Genomic DNA, 14,141 nt, shown 5'->3' with positions numbered 1-14,141 from the left:
TTGCTGCCTCCCCCCCACGTGGGGGAGTTCAGTCCCACTTTTTACCCCTATAGCTCCTTCTCTGATCCATTATCAGGTTTCGGAGCCATTGGGTCCAAGGAGTCCCAGAGCCGGGGCGTCGGCACCGACGGTTATAGTTACCTTGACACTAGCCATGCCCTTGAGTTTGTCGGATCCGCTTTCGGACCCAAGCTGTCAGAGCCGTGAGTCGTGCATCGGATCTGGGGGTGCAGTGTGTCTTCGGCTCCTTTTAAGTCAGAGCATACTTCCCTCTCGGGCCCGAACACTTCGCCTCCGACTCCGATCCCTGCGCCGGATCCGAGGGTGGTAACCTCAGAGCTTAGAGAAATTGGTTCACCCTCTGCTTTCGACGTGGTGGAGAGGGTTCTGTTGAGAGGTTCGAGACCCCCTACTCTTTCTTCGGATCCCGCCCCCACTCCCTTGCAGCTGGGCTTGGCCTCCCATCATTCGGTCCCAGCGACAGCCTGCATTGACGCCCCAGCCCGTTCCATTGGTGGAACAAGGCCCTGTTAATGAGCCCTCCTCGGACAGTCCCACCAAGGAGGTTCCTCACAAACATAAGTGTAAGAGGAGACACTTGGACTCCCCTGTGTCCCTCACGGAGGACACCTTCTTAGAAGAGGGGGAAGGTTTCCCCAGGTCACCCCTTGATGACGTCTCCTTTGTAGACATTATGGAAATGCTACGCCTAAAAGGGGGGTGGTCAGCCCAAAAGCCTTCCTCGGAGGAGTCAGTGTTTCTGGAGACGTTCGACGCAGGCCCGTCTACCTCTTGGGTGTCCCCTCCGGCTGACCCCCTGGTTGACCTCATCACTACCAGGGCTTGGAAGGAACCAGACACTGTAGAGCCAATCTCCAGGAGGCCAGACAAGATTCTCAGTCCCGCCTGTGGATAGGACGGCGTGGAGTAAGGGTTCTCCGGTAGATGCCATGGTGGTGGTGGCAGCCACCAAGAGGGAACTCGCTCAAGATAGTTCCTCGATTCATCCTCCTGATAAAGAATCTTGGACTATGGATCATACTGGGAAGCGGATGTTTGCTTCAGCTACCTTTTCTATAAGGGTGCTGAATTACTTGGCCCATGTAATTAGACTCCAGCGGGATCTGGTGAATAAATACACTGAGTCTCCCCCTGAGTCCATGTCAGCCGAGGACAAACGAACCTTCTCGGCCCGCATGGCCACTCTCAAATCTGTTTGGAACACATCTATGCGGCTACTGTCCCATGCCACAGAAGGAGCCGCTAGAGCCAGCGGGTCCGGTATTGCCTTAAGGCATCACGCGTGGCTCCGGCTTTGTGACTTTGTGGAGCCCTTCAAGGCATCCTTCGTAAACGCACCCTTTGATAGTTCTACTCTGTTTGGGAAGACCATCCGTGACATGTTGGTCCAGAGCGAGAAAGATGGGAAGATGCTGTCTGCCGTCGGAGTCCACTTCTCGGCTCTTCAAAGGTCCTTTTCTAGGAACCAGAGAGGACAAAAGAAGATGTGGTTCTGAAAGTCTCAGCAGTCCCATTATGCTCCGGACCCTTTGTCCTTCAGAGGTAGAGGGGGACAAGGTGGACACCGGCCCAGAGGCAGAGGGGGGCCGAAAAATTTTGGGTCGCGGGAACCCTTTTCTGACCGACCCACACAGCAGCCCTGAGGGGGTTGCCCGACTTCTCCTCTCTGGAAGCAGTCGGGGGGGTGTTTTTCGAAGCACTTCACCCACTGGGAGTCCATAGCATCAGATCGCTGGGTGCTTTGAATAATATCCAGAGGTTACTCTATCCCTTTCATAAACCTGCCTCCTCAGTCGAGGTGCCTCCCCAACATACCACCCAGTCAGAGGGAGGCTGCAGCTTTAGAAATAAAAAAGCGCCATCCAGCACGTCCCCCCAGGGCAAGCCGGATTAGGCAATTACTCCAGGTTCTTTTTGGTGCCAAAGAAGATGGGGGACTTAAGGCCGATCCTCGACCTTTCAACTATGAACCTCTTCATTGCCAAGGAAAAATTACGGATAGTCATGCTTCAATCCATTCTGCCCCTGCTGCAGGAGAAGGACTGGATGTGCTCCATAGACCTCAAGGATGCGATCACATTCTTATGGACAAGTGTTCCAGGAGGTTTCTCCACTTCCGGCTAGGGGCCAGTCATTACCAGTTCAAGGTCCTACCCTTCGGTCTCACCACAGCCCCCAGGGTGTTCACCAAGGTCATGGCAGTTGTAGCGGCCCACCTGAGGCTTCAGGGAATACAGGTTTTTCCTTACCTGGACGACTGGCTCCTGACCACCCCCACCAGGCATCTACTCTGTTCGGCCAGAGATTGTATTCTAGTTCTAGCGTCCCATTTGGGGATCACTATAAACTTGAAGACGTCTTTTCTACAACCAGTTCAAGTCTTGGAGTTCATAGAGGCCAGGATAGACACGCTGCAGACCAAGGCCTTCTTAACCTCAGACAGACTTCGCAGCTTGACTTTATATGTTTTAGCCCTTCTTCAATCACCTGCCCAGTCAGCGGAGTTAGTCCTGAGGGCGTTGGGGTCCATGGCAGCGGCAATCAGCCTCATGCCCTTGGCCTGTCTACACATGAGGATTCTCCAGTGGATGTTACAGGTCCAGTGGTCCATCCTTCACCATCCGTTGGACTTGCCGATTCCTCTCAACAGTGTGTGCAGAAATTCTCTCTTGTGATGGCTCCGTTCCCTAGAGCTTCGGGAAGGACGACCGTTTGTTATGCAACAACCCCAAGCCATGGTGGCCACGTACGCTTCTCGCCTTGGGTTGGGGGCATTACGAGGGCAGAACTTGTTCAAGGTACGTGTTCTCAGAGACCGTCCTGCATATCAATGTTCTGGAGATGAGAGCAGTGCTTCTAGCGTTGCAAGCCCTTCATGCCTTTCTCCCTCCAGGGACTATTGCGATTCAGTCAGACAACATGTCGGTAGTCTGGTACATCAACAAGCGGGGGGGGGACCAGGTCTTATCCTCTTTGTCGAGAGGCCATGAGGGTTTGGGACTGGGTGATGCCCACCAACCGTTTTTTGTTAGCAACGCACATTCCGTGTCGGTCCAACATCCTAGCGGACAAGCTGAGTCAGACTATCCTCTCGCCTTACGAGTGGTCTCTGAACCCATTAGTGGCGAAACAGATCTTCCACAAGTGGGGTCAACCTTGCTGCGATCTCTTCGCGTCGCCTTCCAACGCGAAGTCCAGCGAGTTTTTCGCTCTAATCCCCCCTCCGGGGGAAAGCCCCAGAGACGGTCTAGTTCATGCTTGGCGACCCGGTCTTCTGTACGCTTATCCTCCTCTTCCATTGATAACAAAATTCCTACAGAAAGCCCGTCGGTTGGGGAACAAGATTATCCTCATAGCCCCATTCTGGCCTTGTCAAGCCTGGTTCCCGTGCCTGCGGTCTCATCTTATAACTCCTCTCTGGATCTTGGATCCCATTCCGGATCTAATATCTCATCCTTTGGGATTGAAACCCCCGAACCTGGTCGATCTCAAGCGCTCAGCGTGGTTGATCCAGTTCTATTGATGGCTAGGACTCCTGGTATCTCGCCTGCAATTAGATCTATCCTGGTGGTGGCGCATAAGCCGTCTACTAGGAAGGTTTATAATAGTAAATGGAAGCGGTTTTCTATTTGGGCATCTCATAGGAAATTGGATCCTTTCACTGCTCCCATCCCAGCGGTGCTGGATATTCTATCGCACATTTTTCAACAAGGGGCCAGCTCTTCTACTGTAAAAGTTCAAATGGCGGCCATCTCTCATTTTCACATTGGGGATAATCTCAGTCCCCTCGGTTCCACCAGGATTTGTAAGACCTTTCTCAAAGGCACATTTCTCTTGAGACCCCCTGTTAGGAATCCTGTCCCTCCTTGGGATCTGACCTTGGTCCTTCAAGCTCTCACTGGACCCCCCTTTGAACCTGCAGCTTCGGTTGATTTGAAATTCTTGTTCTGGAAAACTGCCTTCTTGGTAGCCATTACCTCAGCTAGAAGAGTGTCGGAGCTTCAAGCTTTCTGTATTAGAGCCCTGTATCTGATTTTCCATAAGGACAGGGTCTCTCTCAGGACTAACCCATCTTTCCTGCCTAAAGTGGCGTCTGAGTCAAATATCAGTCAGCCCATTAATCTCCCTGTTTTCTTCCCTAACTATCAAAACAAAGGGGAGTACAAACTTCATTTGTTAGATGTTCATAGACAGTTACGGTTTTATTTGCTCAGAGCAGCTGCCTTCCGCAAATCTGATCAGCTATTTGTCTCCTTTGCTGAACCCTTCTTGGGTAAGCCTGTGTCGAAGGTAACTCTGGCCAGATGGATTACCAATTGCATTTTGTTTATATATAAACTATCTGGCCTGCCAGAGCCTACTGGGGTTCACGCCCACTCTACCCATTCTGTGGCTACATCAGCTGCATTCTGGTCGAGAATTCCCTTGGATGACATTTGTTCTGCGGCTACTTGGGCATCCCCTCATACCTTTATCTCTCACTATAAATTGGATTTAGTGTCTAGGGGAAGGGCGGCATTTGGCTCTGCAGTGCTCTGGAATATCCTTCCTTGAGGACCTCCCAAGTTATTTGGTAGCTGGGGACTCTGTCCCACAGCTTGATGACCAAATAAAGTTTCCTGCTTCAAATAAAGAAGTTATGTACTCACCATAACGTTCCATCTGAGTAGGTAACTTCATTTGTCAGCAACCGACCCTCCCTCCTTCCCCCTAACCTGTTCTCTGGTTGTTCTGACCACTGGGATGGTATATCCAGGTCGTGATTAATCCTTAGGTTAGGATTCTCCAGGTTGTTGGTTTGTCATGGTGGGGATTATATGGATGGGGAAACGTGATCTGGGGATTGGAAGGAGGTGACAGGGCATTATGGGTAAGGGAAGAGGAGCTTGGAGCTCAGATCTCTAGCTTGGAAAGCAGCCGGCTCGGATCCATAATGGATCCGATACCCACAGGTTGCTGACAAATGAAGTTACCTACTCAGATGGAACGTTATGGTAAGTACATAACTTCTTTTTTATTTCCTTTGCTGAGGCGAGAATGGGCTTGCCAGTTTCCAAGGTTACACTTTTGAACTGGATCTCTAGATGTATTTCCTTTATTTACAGTTCTCAAGGAAAGGAGTTACCCTTTAAAGTCAAAGCGCATTCCACCATGTCCTTCTCTACTTCTGCTGCTTTCCAAGCCAGGACACCTACTGTGATAGTATTTGTGCAGCAGCAACATGGGCTACCCCTCATACCTTCATTTCCCATTATAAATTGGATTTAACTTCCAGGGGTAGAGCTTCGTTTGGTTCCACGGTACTCAGGAGTATCTTCCAGTGAGCCACCCATTCACAGTGCTAGGGACGCTGTCCCACATGTAATAATGGAGGTGAGATCGGACTACATAACATAAAGAAGTTATATACTCACCATAACGTTCTATGTATGTAGTCCATCTCGCCGAACATTATTACGAACCCACCCACCAGCCCCCTTCCTGGAGGATCTGGATACAGTTTTTCCTTTTCTACAGTGGTTTTTGCCACAAGGGCACCTTTTTATTACAGTTTATTCTTCCGGACCTTTGTCCTTTTTCCTGTCTTATTCTGGTAGACTAGTATCAAACAAGATCTGAGGAATGTGCGCATGCATCATGGGATACCTATTAGCCATGAGCCATTCAGAAGTTTTCAGGCTTTCTAAGCGGCCGAGTAACCCACATGTAATAATGTTCGGCGAGATGGACTACATACATGGAACTTTACGGTGAGTGCATAACTTCTTTTTCAACGACCTTCGTTCTGAGGTCCTTGAACTATATAGCATATTTCACCAGATTACAGAGGGATTTGATTAAAGAACTTTGAAATATTATCTCAAGAACAATAGCTGAAGAGGCCCATGACAAAGTTTCCACTCAGCTTGCTACCCTAGAGTCTCTTTCCAACTCATCCATGAGGCTCATAGCACATGCAGCTGTAGGGACAACCAGAGCATCGGGCTCAGGTATAGCCATTAGAAGGCACTCCTGGATGCTCTTGTGCGATTTTGCAGAGACACTTAAAGCGTCATTCGTCAATGCTCCCTTTGATGGATCTAGCCTTTTTGGCCCAAAGATTAAAGATACACTAGCCAGAAGTGAGCAAGATGGTAAGACCCTATCTGCCGTTGGTATACGTTTCTCCACCCCTCAGAGGCCTTACTCAAGGAACCAAAGGAGTGGGAGACTATGGTTTAGGAAATCCAAGTGTCTTTTCCATGACTCATGAGGTGAAGACTTCCCCCAGGGCAGAGGGGGAGGCAACGGAAGATGCTGCCCTAGGGGTAGAAATGGACTGCAGAACCAGGGGTCCAGGGAATCCTTCTCTGGCACCTCCTATCAGCATCTGTGAATGTATGCCCAATTGCCTTCCTCTGGAGGCAGTCGGGGGACAATTATCCCTGCACCTACCAGCTTGGCAATCAGTAACTTCGGACAAATGGGTGCTGGGAATAATATCCAGAGGCTACCACATTCCACTCTCTGTAACCTCCAAATATCAGAAAAAACTCCCAGATGTTCCACCCAATCAAAGAGTATCAGCAGTCTTAGAAATTCAAAAATTGCTCAAAAAAGGAGTCATCCAAAAAGTCCCACCAGACCAGACAGGATCTGGAGTTTTCTCAAGATTCTTTTTAGTGCCCCAAAAAACAGAGGACTTGAGACCCATTTTGGATGTCAGCCAATTCAACAAGGCAGTTCAACAAATGAAATTCCGGATGGTGTCGGTTCAAGCCATACTTTCTTTTTTGGAAAAAGGCGACTGGATGTACTGTATAGACCTCAAAGATGCTTATTACCATATAAAGATGGAAAAAAGCTGCAGGAGGTTTCTACGCTTCTGGCTAGGAGCCAAGTCATTACCAGTTCAGAGAACTGCCCTTTGAACTCAACACAGCCTCCAGTGTGTTTACCAAATGCATTGCATTGGTTGCAGCTCATCTCAGACTGCAAGGTCTTTGAGTCTTCCCATAGCTCGACGACTGGCTCCTCACTGCTACCAGCAGGAATCACTTAGAACAGGCAAGAGACTACACCATGAAACTCTGCAAATCTCTAGGCTTTTAAATTTTGAAAAGTCCAATCTGCAGCATTTGGATTTCATAGGTGCTCATCTAAACACAGTCTTAGGAATAGCTTCTCTCCCTCCACAGAGAGTACAAACTAGTCAGACAAATTCTCCAAAGCAACAGAGTCCCAGCAAGACTTGTACTACAAACTTTAGGTTCAATGGCAGCTTCAGTTATTCTGGTTTCTCTAGCGAGGTTTCATATGCGAATACTGCAGTGGCTTCTAGCAACACAATGGTCTCTTATTCGCCAAGCAATGTCTTATTTAGTGCTGATCACCAACCATTGCAAACAAGACCTAAAATGGTGGCTTCACTCCAATCAAATTCTTCTGGGCCGACCGTTCATCCTTCCCCAGCCCCAAGCCATAGTGACCACAGATGCTTCCCGGATTGGGGGGGGGGGGCATTATCTGGGAAAGACAGTCCAAGGCACATGATCCCAATTGGAGGTCAATTTGCACATCAACATTCTAGAAATGAGGGCAGTGCTATTAGCGTTGCAAGCATTCCAGGATACCCTCCCTCTAGGGACAGCTGCAGTTCGGATGAACAACCTGTCAATAGTCTGGTACATCATTTAACAAGGGGGAACCAAATCTTGTCCACTATGCCGACAGGCACTCAGAGTTTGGCAATGGGCAATTTCTTCCAAACGCTTTCTGATAGCAACGCACATTCTGGGAAGTTCCAATGTGATAGCGGACAAGTTAAGCACAACAATTTTGATGTCTCATGAGTGGCTTCTGAACCCTGTAGTGGCGGACAGGATTTTTCACAGTTGGGGCCAACCTTGCTGCAACCTATTTGCTTCTCCCCTAAACAACAAGTGCAGAAGTTACTTTGCTCTAATTCCCCCTTTGGGGAAGTCACCTAGAGACACTCTTCTCCACAGTTGGCCTCCTGGTCTGCTATATGCCTTTCCCCCATCCCTCTAATGACACAATTCCTAAAGAAAACCAAAAAGATGAAGAATTCTATAATCCTCATTGCCCCATTCTGGCCTCAACAAGTTTGTTTTCCCTTCCTCTAGCCTCACCTGTTACAGAAACCATGGATCCTGAACCCAGTTACGAATCTACTCACTCATCCAGAGAGCATGGTTCACCCCAACCTTCAACATCTCAAGCTCACTGCATGGCTTCTCCAATTCCAATGATTGCCAGGCATCCCTCCCTTTCTTCCCCTGTTCAGTGTATTATCATTGTACACCACAAACCCACTACTAGAAAGCTGTAGCAGTGCAAGTGGAAAATATTACCAAATGGGCTTTGAACAAAGACCTTGACCCCTTTATTGCTCCTATCTAGCATGTCTTAGATTTCCTTAACTCTCTTTTTCAATCTGGTTCCTCTGCTTCTACAATAAAGGTCCATTTAGTGGCAATTTCAAGTGTTCATTCATATTTAAATAATGCTCCCGTAATGTCTCTCAAACTTTGTAAAACCTTCTTGAAAAGACTTTTCTTACTAAAACTCCCTTACAAAGAACCAATTCCACCATGGGATCTAACTACCATTCTTCAAGCTCTAACCAAGACTCCCTTTGAACCTTCAGAAATCTTGTCATCTTAAATATTTATCATGGAAGACTGCCTTTTTAGTAGCAATTACATCTGCAAGAAGGGTTTTTGATCAGTCATTACAATTGCCTCCCTTTTTCCCAAAATTTTCCAGCAAAGGAGAATATGCACTCCATTTACTAGATGTGCACAGACAGTTGCGTTTCTATCTTCACAGAACAAAAGAATTCCGAAAATTAGATCAGTTGTTTGTAGCCTTTTCGCCACTGCACATGGGCAATTCAGTTACTAAGGTTACTTTACTAAATGGCTGAGAGACTGCATCACATTCATTTATCAATCTCAAGGTCTTGTACTCTCCAAAACAGTTCAAGACCATTCAACAAGAGCTACTGCGACATCAGCAGTTTTTCATGCCAGAGCATCTCTAGACGACATCTGTGCAGCAGCCACATGGTCTTCTCATCATACCTTCATCGTCCATTACAAATTAGACCAGGTCTTGAGGAGTCAAGCATCCTTTGGCTCTATGGTACTTCGGAGTATTCTTCCATGAGACCTCCCAAGCATAGGTTTCAACCTCTTAAGAGGCCAGTGTGGAACACAGACCTTAACAATGTGTGACAAATGGTCAGAATGTGGAACACCTTATTTTCGCACTGTGCGAAACATGCCATTGCCATGGAGTATGGTAGAACATCTGTAAAATTCAATAAGACACTTCTCAGATCCAAAACCTTTGATGTTATGTAGTCCTATCTCGCCTACATTCTTACCTGTGGGTTCGGCTCCAACTCGGCCAAACTTTTCTAGCTCAAAGTCTTCTACTGGCTGGGCTAAGCAGGTATCCCATGGTGCACTGCTCCATATCCCCAGATCTCGTTTGCTGCTCATGTAGCTCGGACATGGTCTTGCTCTTGGCTGTGGCTAAGTACCTTTTTCTTGTCTTGAGAAAAATTTTGTTCTTAAACAAAAAGCTATTTTCATAGCTATTGTCTTTGATGTTATTTAGGTTTTGGTAGTGTGCTTGTTTTTGTGGTATCCCGCTAACTGTTCCCTCGGGCTAGGCCCGTTTCAGTTAGAGGACCTAGTCCTTTTGTCCTGTCCATTCGTCAAACCGTATAAGTTAGAGGTTTGGTCTGTTCCCTTACCTTGTAGTCATTAACCGTTTTAGTTAGAGGTTTTTGACATAGTTTGTCTCAGTGTGTGTCTCTAGTGTGTGTGTACTGTTTCAATTTATACCTGGTTCCCGCGTTTTTTGTGGTGTTGAGCGTCTGTGAGTTTTCTTGTCAGACTTCTCTTAGGTTGCGTTGTTGGTGTTTGTTGTGAAGTATGTCCAAAGATTCCAAGGAGCACAAACCTTCGGGTTTTAAAAAGTGCTCTAAATGTGGGTACAAAATGTTCATCACCGATGGGCACTTTATTTGTGTCTATTGCCTGGGAGCCATTTATCTGCAGGAGTCCTGCAGTTTTTGCCATGCATTGAGTCCCAGAGTGCTCCAAGAGAGAAAAAATAAGCTGATCTTAAAGGGACTTTTGAAACCCTCTTTTGAAGAGGCCTTGGATTCTTCTCCCAGTGCTATGTCTAAGTCATCCAAGTCAAAAAAAGAGATGATCTGCTCCGTCAGCTTCATCGGAGCCTCTGGATAAAGTCTCAAAAATTGCATTGACCCCCTCAGCTCCACTGTCCTCAGGGCCGCAGGAGGTGTCGGTGTTGATGGAACTGGCGTCGGTTCCAATTATATTGGAACCTCTTCGGAGCCGATCACCCAGTCTCAGACCAGTCTCTCCTGAGAGGAGATCTCGATCTCCCTCCCTGTCCTCCAAATCCTCCAGGACCCTTTTGGATGTGGATGTTGATAAGGTGGTCCAAAGGCTCCTCCAGTCACTGGTTTTGGCAAAATTGTTTTCGGCTCCAGCCCAGTTGGCTCCGGTGCCCGTCCCGACCCCTTCTTCAATCATTCCTCCTCCGAGCGCATCTCTGTCTTCGGAGCCGGAGTGTTCCGCGCCGTGTGATATTCCTAAGCCGGTTCCGATGGCCTCTCCGGCTCCATCGGTACCGACATCGGCTCCGACCCCGTCGGCTCCGTCCTTGGGGTTCGGGACTCGGGATTCTTCAGTCAGGCCCGAGGGGGACATCGCGGGAAATATTTCGGTTCCGAGTCTCCCTCTCGGTGCCTCGGCTCAGGGAATTCCGACTCCTGTCATGATCTCAAAGGCTGGCCGGTCCTTGGACTCGGGGGGCCAGCCTTCGAGGCCATGCGGACTGTGCTGGCCAGATCGTCAGCTACATCAGGCGGATCGGTTACTCTGTCCCCCACCACTCCGGTGAGAGCCTCTGATCACCACCTATCCATGGACAGCAGAGCACCAAGGCCTAGGGATACCCCCACGAGTGGTCCCCAACTTTCTGAGGGCCCTTCAGAGTTCGTGCCTGAGTAGCCCCCTAGAAAGAAAACGTGCAAGAGGAAGCACATAAACTCCCAGGATGAGTCCCTCACCTCTGATACTGACCTTGAGGAATTGGAGGGGTCCCCCAAGTCATCCTCTGATGATGTTTCCTTCTCCGACATCCTGGAGATACTGAAGCAGAGAGGTGACTGACCATCCAAAGCCCCTTCTGAGGAGGAATCGGTCTTCCTTAAGGCCTTTGGTGCTCAGCCCTCTGCCTCCTGGGTGTCCCCACCCTTCGACGAGCTCCTTGACTTGATCTGTCGAAAGGTGTGGGAAAACCCTGATTCTGTGGAGTCCGTACCCAGGCGTCCCAACAAGTTTCTTTCTGCTCCCCAGGGTAAGGAGTTTTTGTCCAAAGGAGTTCCTGTAGATGCCATGGTGGTGGCGGCGGCCACTCAGAAGGAAGTAGCAGAGACCTCTTCCTCCGTCCATCCTCCTAACAAGGAGTCTATGACCATGGACCGGTACAGGAAGCGTACCCTCTCTTCAGCAACCTTTACCTTACGGTCACTGAACTATCTGTCTCATTTCACTCGGCTCCAGAGAGATCTCCTCAAGGAGTTAGGAGATACTCTTGCAGGTAACGTCCCTGAGGCGGTGGCCCAGACGGTTAACGCTCAGTTGTCTACCCTCAATTCCATTGTCAACTCCTTCATGCGGCTCATTTCGTATGCAGCCGAGGGAGCGAGTAGGGCAGCAAGCTTTGGAGTTCCATTTAGAAGGCAAGCCTGGCTGCGCCTGTGTCACTTTGCAGAGGCCTTCAAGTCTTCCTTCACTGATGCCCCCTTTGATGGTTCTTCTTTGTTCAGAACCAAAGTGAAAGACACCCTCACCAGGTGCGAGCAAGAGGGAAAGAACCTGTCTGTCATAGGGGTCCATTTTTCCCTTCCCTCTAGGCCTTACCCCAAGGCCCAGCGGGGTGGGAAGATGTGGTTCACGAAATCACAGAGGTTTTTTTCCTGCCGCACAAGGTGAGTCCCCCTCCAGAGGCAGAGGAGGGGGAGGTTCTTCAGGGAGACGCTGCCCTAGAAGCAGAGGGGGCCCCCGCAATTTGGGAGACCGCGATTCCTTTCGTGGTTCACCCTACTCTCGTTCCTGAGGGACTGCCCGGCTGTGCTTATCCGGAGCCAGTCGGGAGTCTAATTTCGTTATATCCGGAAGCCTGAAACAGCATCACCCAGGACCGATGGGTATTACGAATAATTTCCGGAGGTTACCTCATTCTGTTTACATCTAACCCCCCTTCAATCAGAAAAATCCCAGACGTTCCACCCAGTCAAAGGGATCAAGCAGCCACAGAGGTTTCAAAGCTGCTAAAAGGAGCCATCCAGCATGTCCCCCTCAGACCAAATCGGATTAGGGACTTACTCAAGATTCTTTTTGGTGCCGAAAAGAACAGGGGACCTGAGACCCATATTAGATCTCCGCCAACTGAACAACTATATACAGAAGTCCAAGTTCCATATGGTCACACTACAATCGATTCTCCCATTGTTGGGAGAGGAGGTATGGATGTGCTCCACCGACCTCAGGGATGCTTACTACCATGTAAAAATGGACAGGGCATCCAGGAGTCACCTACGCTTCCAGCTGGGAGCTAGTCATTTCCAGTTTCGAGCCCTACCCTTTGGTCTCACCACAGCCCCCAGGGTTTTCACCAAGTGTATGGCGGTGGTGATGGCTCACTTGAGATGTCAGGGATTCCAAGTGTTTCCGTATTTGGACGACTGGCTCCTTACTGCCCCCACCAGGCATCAACTAATCCAAACCAGGGACGCTACAGTCACCCTATGTCAACAGTTGGGCATAACACTAAAGTGGGAAAAATCTGCCTTGTTTCCCTTACAGCGTGTCACCTTTATAGGCGCAGAATTAGACACCATTCGAATGTGAGCATTTTTATCGCAGGAGAGGATCAGAGTCTTACAACAACAAATACACATCCTGATGCCCCTGAGGAAAGCGAAGGCAAGATGGGATGTTCATCGTGTTACACTGCTGCAGTCATCACACTTGGGTTATCTGCCGTCAGGCGGTCCCGCAGCCGGCCTGAGTTCCAAAGTCTTGGTCTGGCGTCGGTTGCGGTCGCTTCTTCCCTGACATCAGTGCGACAGGGGTATAAAAGAGGCAGCCGATGCCATTTTCTTCAGTCTTTCTTGCCGCGCGGTGCTCGAAGCAGAAGCAGTTCGCAAGTGCCGGTCGGCCAACTCCTGAGATTTTCAAATCGAATTTCAGACCGAAGTCTTCAATAAAGCTAAGTACCCCATTGGGGAACCTTTTCTTGCCTCAGACCGATGTCAGAAAAAGTTAATAATTGCATTTCTTGTGGGAAGCAAATACCTCATAAGGATTTTCATTCTTATTGTATTCCTTGCCTAGGCCCTGACCACGACGTCACAGGTTGTCGGTTTTGTGCTAGGTTTAACAAACGAACTATTAAACGTCGGTTTGATTTCACCCTGCATTATTTTGGTAGAAAATGTAATTATACCATGCCGTCGGAGCAACCGACGACCGGGATGCATAAAAAGCGCAAAGATAAGGACAGGCAGCTGACACCCAAACCAGACACCAAGGCCTCTGCTAGGCCAGTCGCCGGTTCTCCGGTTTTCAGTGAGGCGCCTACGCAGCCCCTGACGACCGCTGATTTAGAACCCCAGGCTGCATCCGACTCCCAAGCGGAGATTGCTGGGCCTCCAGAGCCTTTATCTTTAGGCCCTTCCGACTGCATGGCTGAAGGGGATTTCAGTGTAGTTGAAAGGCCTTCAGTTGCTGAAGGTGTCTTCAGACCGACTACACTTAAGGAAGCCTGTACAGCAGTCTCCAGTACAAGGCCCCATGCCTAAGAAACAGATGCTTAAGATGGCTGAAGACTTAATTACCCTAATCAGGGGTTCCCATCCCCCTCCTGACAAAAGGCCAGGAGGAGGACTACGCTTCCTCTGACCAGGTTTCCATTTCCTCAGATTCTTCTGAGGAACAGGAATACTCTTTTTTCCCCCTTATGAAGACTCTGATGCTGAAGAGTCTATTCCTTCAGCATCTCCCCCA

The 14,141-nt window shown here is 49.0% G+C and overlaps 1 protein-coding gene across 5 annotated transcripts in view; it reads left to right on the top strand.

Annotated features, from left to right (window-relative positions):
- The window catches only part of FNDC3A (fibronectin type III domain containing 3A), a 3,267,883-nt gene that overhangs the window by 3,233,256 nt on the left and 20,486 nt on the right, over window positions 1-14,141 (top strand). The gene's annotated exons all lie outside the window — the stretch shown is intronic.

Source organism: Protopterus annectens, chromosome 5.part1 (genome assembly GCF_019279795.1).
Source record: "Protopterus annectens isolate FY-2018-M chromosome 5.part1, PAN1.0, whole genome shotgun sequence".
In the NCBI taxonomy this organism is placed as follows: Eukaryota; Metazoa; Chordata; order Ceratodontiformes; family Protopteridae; genus Protopterus; species Protopterus annectens.
This window is presented reverse-complemented; position numbering and strand designations above follow the sequence as displayed.